Raw genomic sequence first — 5735 nt, 5'->3', positions numbered from 1 at the left:
AGATTGAGTCCATGCATGGTCCTTGGTTGGTACATAAGTCTCCATGAGCACCCCCTGGGCCCAGATTAGTTGGCTCTGTCAGTCTTCTTGTGGAGCTCCTGTCCCCTCTGGGTTCTTCTGCAGCTCAACTGGTAAGGGACCAGACCTCAAATCTGAAAGTCTTCTAACTCTTTAACACAGAATTGCCATAAAGCTTAAATGCTTGTGAGACATCAACTTGGCATATTTTTTTTTGCCCTCCTTAGCCTCATTTATTCTGCATTTAGCTGTATTTTTGCTGTTCAAGGGCTTGTGCATCACTCACACACAACTATTTACTTATATGCTCACACATTGGCTTACTTATTAATTTACTATATGTGGTGCACAGACTCTAGGTTAGCCTTCAGGGATCACTGCTTCCTGGTGCTCACCTTGAGTGTGGACAGGACCTACGGCTTACTTGTAGCTACAGACTATGGTAAAGGTGGTAGTGATATGCTGACTGTGTTCCTAAGATCGTGTTACCTAATGCAAGAACGTCTTTCTGGCAGACTCACTTGCTACTGCCTTGATGAGTAGCAAGGCTGTGGAAGTGCATATAGAGGGGCAGCCCAGCAGACTCAGCCATTAGCAGGTAAGAAGCCTGGATCCTTGCCTTGAGAGCCACAGTGAATTCTGACAAGAGCCTGGGTGAGTTTCGAAGGGATCTCTTTCCCAGTCAAGCCAAAGACCTAACAGTTGGAGAGACACTTTGTTTGTGACTTCACGATGCCTGAAGCTTCAGGCTTCTCTGAACAATATCCTGAACTAATGGAAATTGTGAGACAGTATTGGTTGTTTCTGACCACTAGGCTGTGGTCATTTGTTTTTCAGAACTAGAAACACGGTCAATGCTATCGGCATGCGACACGCCATACATACACTGTGTGAGGGCTTCAAGTACCCTGAGAACCTAACACTAACGTTGTCTGCACTTTACAGATAAAGAAATCAAGGCTCAGAAGTTGAACTCTGTCCTGTTTTTTTATTATCACAGCATAATTTGCTTCAATGCTTTTCAACATCTCAATTTAAGTATGGTTTAAGATGCATCTTCAGAGGGCTGGAGAGATGGCTCAGCAGTTAAGAGTACTGACTGCTCTTCCCAGAGGTCCTGAGTTCAATTCCTGGCAACCACATGATATATCTTTGGAGACATAATTGCATTTAAGTAAAGTTCTGCTCAGCATACTTTGAACATAGGGTGAGTATTTTTCTAAATCCAACATTATTTGTAAAGAGATTTTCTCTATTATTTAAAAATTATTTTTATTATATATATTTAATCTCACAGAAATGATAATTTGATACATAATAGGAATTTTTCTCACTTGTGCTCAAAGAAGTAGCTATACACTGTTTAGCGAGGACAACACTCATGCAGGCCCACTCCACACATGCCTAGTTTCCCATCTGGAGTCAGAGCAGCCAGGTAATATTTAGGATGTATAAGAGTTTGGACTCGGCAGTTATTTATTTATTTATTTATCTATTTATCTATTTTTGGAAGGCAAAGTATCTGATCCATTATAATCAAGTATAGGAAAAAATAGAAATTGGAGAAATTTAGAGGAAAATCGAGTCCTATTTGGTTCAGTGTTTGAGGAGCTGCATTGGAATCGTGTCCCTGGTACTGTGGCTTCTAATGAGAGTCCTTTCAATTCTGCATTTATCAGATGCTAATTATTCATACTTCATGATTGAGGAGTTGGAGTTGGAGACTCACCTGCAGTATTTGGAATACCAGTGGAGATCCATATCAACATGGAATTTATACAGCAGCTGGTGCCAGTCACAGCTAATGATGAAACTTCAGTTTAATAAAAAGACCCCCAACTGAGTACAACCATCTTGAAGAAAGTATACTTATCAAACATCTTTCAATCAGCTCAAGAGAGACACCTTAATTGGGAAGAGGAAGAACTGCACAGCAGTTGTCACCATGCCAATCTCAGATCAATAGCATTGCCACTGCTCCTCGGTACATATAGCCTTGCCTTATGTCCCTAACTGCGTCTGCATCCTCCCCCTACTGGGATGAGATCTTTGTTTCAGTTGCTAGTGTGTGATGATGCCCACTTCTGATTCACCCATTTCATTATAAATACCCCCGAGCAAAATTTAAATGTGTAATTATAAATCTCATTATTTTTCCTTTTAGTTAAAACTTCAACTTCTTGTTACTGAAAAATCAGTGCTTGCGACCTTTTGTATTTTCAAAAAACTATTTTCTTGAAATAAAGCCACACAAACAAAATCAATTTATGGTGATTTCACTCTCAGGAGAGGTGACCGAGTGAATGACAATCTGACTGCTGTAAGATTACCTGTGAGGAGAAGACACACAACCTAGTAACAGGAAATGAAGAGGAGGAGAAGAAGGTTTGTTTGTTCTGCCAGGAAGGGCTTGCAATATTTAAGGAGAATATGATGGGTTGTCACGTCCTAAATTTTCTCCTTTCGAGGGAACTGTGGTGCAGTTAGAACACTGTGGCGCAGCTGCGCAGGTGAGGGGCCAAGGTGGGTGGCAAAGACGCAGCGTAAGAGGTCAAGGCCCCAGCTATAGCCCGCTTCCTTCCGCCCTGCCACCTCCTTTGCTCCCTTGTCCACCACTTTCTCCTCTTTCCTGCCCTTTTATCTGCTGTCTCAATTTTTTTTGGATAGAACTTAGAAACAGAAATCCTGAGCCGCTGTGTAATTTCTTTTTGAAAAGCAGTTTCCACAGTTTGGAATACAGTTTGGAAATCACGGGACCAAATAACAACCGCAAGTTCTTTCATGTTTTGATAGTGTTAGGATCTCAAGATCCAGGAAAAGACAAAAAGGGAGGAGTGGGGGAGGGGAGGGGAGGGGGGGACATGCTTTTACCATACCACAGACTGGCTTGTATGAATTGCAGTTCTGCTGAGAGCAGAGCTATGAACGAAATGGCATCCTGTAGCTTTCACACATGCAGGACCATAGCTAAGGGGGTTTGTTTTCTTTCTTTTTTTAAAGATTTACTTATTTTTATTTTATGACTGTTGGTGTATGTATGTATGCATATATGCCTGTCCTTGGAGGATTCCCTGGGACTGGAATTACAGATGGCTGTTAGCCACCATCTAAGTGCTGGGAATTGAACCCTGGTCCTCTGGAAGAGGAATCAGTGCTCTTAACCTCTGAACCGTTTTTTTCAGCACACACAACCACACCATTAGGTACTGAGTCTACTACATGATAGTTGGGCAGAAGGACATCATTAACTCCAAATTTTAAAAATCGAAGCCTCTTGCATTTAGTTTCATATACTGTGAAGGATATGGGATATTTGATCTTATTTCCCTCATTTACATATTCATTTATTAAAACCATACATTTTTATTGAATTTGAGTATGTGCCAGATGCTCTGTGTTGGGGTTACAGTATATGATCTCTAACCACCTGCAGATCATGTGTTAGTGGGAGAGACAGAAACTAGTTAAATAATCACAGCATTGCAAATTCTTTAAGTGATATTAAGCAAAATAAAAGGTCTCTCTGAAATCTGATGTTGGGGAATCTGTGGAAACACTGAGCTGTAGAGAGAAGAAATGACTTTCCTCATGTCGTTGGTTACTCTCTGCATAGAAAGTACTGGGTTCAAGTGTTCTTTTAGCGCCAACAGCTGACCGAGGAAACCGAAGGACCATGAGCTCTTCTCCTCCCTTGCAATGCGGCTGACTAACGGCTGCAAAAGGTCTGCAGGGCTAATGAAGATCATGAGGAAAGCAAAGCAATCGTCAAGGCGCTCCAGGAAGACTACCTACTAATTGACTGGGCTGCAGTGGCTTCTTCACAGCTATTTGGTTGTGAAATGGCCATTTTTCTTCCTATAGAAATGTAATTCATTTCCATTACAGTTTTCTAACAGACTTACTTCTCACCTTAGAAGAAACTCCAGATTGAAGTATCACTATTAAAACTATTACTTGATAGAGCTCTAATCAATCCATCTTCCTTTTGGGGGACTCAAACAAAGGGCATAGCTTTCAGCAGAGGAGAGCATGGGGCCGTCGAGCTTACTATGTCTGGCAAGACCCTGAAGACTAGGGTAGAATGAGTCTTATTGACAGAGGCTCATATGCTTTACTCCGGATAGCCAACAAGGCCACAGCCAAGGCAGCATCCCTCGCCAATGTTGCGAAGCTTTGCTCGCGTTGATGCCATGTGCTGGGAAGGACCCACCAGTAGACAAGTCCAAGTCCTCTCCAGCATCTAATTGGATCAGCCATGCTGTCCTTTTAATCTACACAAAGCTGTAGCTACATTCAACATCCATTTGAAGTAATTCCCCTTCTTTTCTTTTTAAATACACAGGCTTCATTTTCATTAGATCTATAACTTATTTATACACATGCACAATATATAATTATTTTCATTGATGTCATGTTTCTTTGCATAGCCTATTTTTCTTCCTCCTTTTTATGTCTCCCCCTTCTTATTTCCTTTCTTGCTTCTTCTGCTTCCATTAGCACCTGTGCATCAAATTAACACATGTCTGTAAGAATAGTCAATCCAGCTATACATAGTTCCAGGTGTATACTAAGGGTATACATACATACCCCTATGCAGAAGGGTTTTTTTGTAGAGTATTATTTTTGAAAAAAGATGATTATATAAATATACTTTTCCCTATATATTTTGTTTTTTACTAATAAATACTTCAGGAGAATGAGTACCTCCTCAAGGTAACTATTACAATGCAACTTTATTTTCTATTTCTTTCATAGTGTGTACGTACCATGACTTAGTTTTCAGTTTTCTGGCATATTAAACAATGCCATGGTTGACCTTGGATAAGTGTCTTTGTGTACTGAGGCTTTTATTTTCATAAGTGGATTCCAAAAGTGTGTGTTCTAGGTCAGAAGCATGTGAATACTTAATTTTGATAAATGTTTCCAGATTTTTTTTCAAAAAGGACTGTAAAAATCATTGTTTCCATCAGTAAAAATGATAGTACCCTTTGTTTCTACACAAAAAGGATAATTATTCTCTTTTATGCTTGTTTGACTGAGGGATTTAAACCTTATTGGTACCATATTTTCTGAGTGACTGACTAGTGAGTTTAAATGTCCTCTCACAAATTTTCAGGCCTTCTAATTTTCTGTGTGTGAATCAACTCTCTCTCTCTCTCTCTCTCTCTCTCTCTCTCTCTCTCTCTCTCTCTCTCTCTCTCTCTCTCTCCATGTGTGTGTATGTATGTGTGTGTCTGTGTGTGTGTATGTTTTGCTTATATTTTGAAAGAACTCATATGTTGACGTGTTATAGCTTTTCTCAGTTTCTCCTGTCTTCGTTATTTGAAACATGTATATCTCAATACACCTTTGCTTTTGTGGCTTTTATGTTTATTGACTGAATTACAGAGCTTTACACACACATGTGCACACATGCGTGCACACACACACACACACACACTTTGGAGGGTGTTTATCTTTTTCTGTTTTCCTTTTTGGAGAGAAGTTTGAACCTAGAGCCATGCACTTGTTGAATGTGTCCTCTACCACTGAGCTACGTCTCCATCCCAGTTATTTGGTTTGTGTACATTTTTAAACCCCTGAAATTATTTTAGCATATAAATAGAACTTGATTTTCTATACTCTTATATCCACAGGATATAGCTTAGTGGTAGAGAGCTTTTGGAATGCATGGGGCCCTGGGTTCATCCCGAGCACTGGAAAAGAGATACCACAAA

At 40.1% G+C, this 5735-nt stretch overlaps 1 long non-coding RNA gene across 1 annotated transcript; it reads left to right on the top strand.

Annotated features, from left to right (window-relative positions):
* The first annotated feature begins 585 nt into the window (after positions 1-585).
* Positions 586-2196, top strand: LOC127196245 (uncharacterized). The gene is made up of 3 exons (XR_007831462.1): positions 586-672; positions 1019-1225; positions 1698-2196. It is a non-coding gene; the product is annotated as an uncharacterized LOC127196245 (long non-coding RNA).
* The last annotated feature ends 3539 nt before the right edge of the window (positions 2197-5735 follow it).

The sequence above is a fragment of the Acomys russatus genome, chromosome 1 (genome assembly GCF_903995435.1).
Source record: "Acomys russatus chromosome 1, mAcoRus1.1, whole genome shotgun sequence".
Classification (NCBI taxonomy): domain Eukaryota; kingdom Metazoa; phylum Chordata; class Mammalia; order Rodentia; family Muridae; genus Acomys; species Acomys russatus.
The sequence above is the reverse complement of the archived record's forward strand: the minus strand, read 5'-3'. Positions and strand labels throughout refer to the sequence as shown.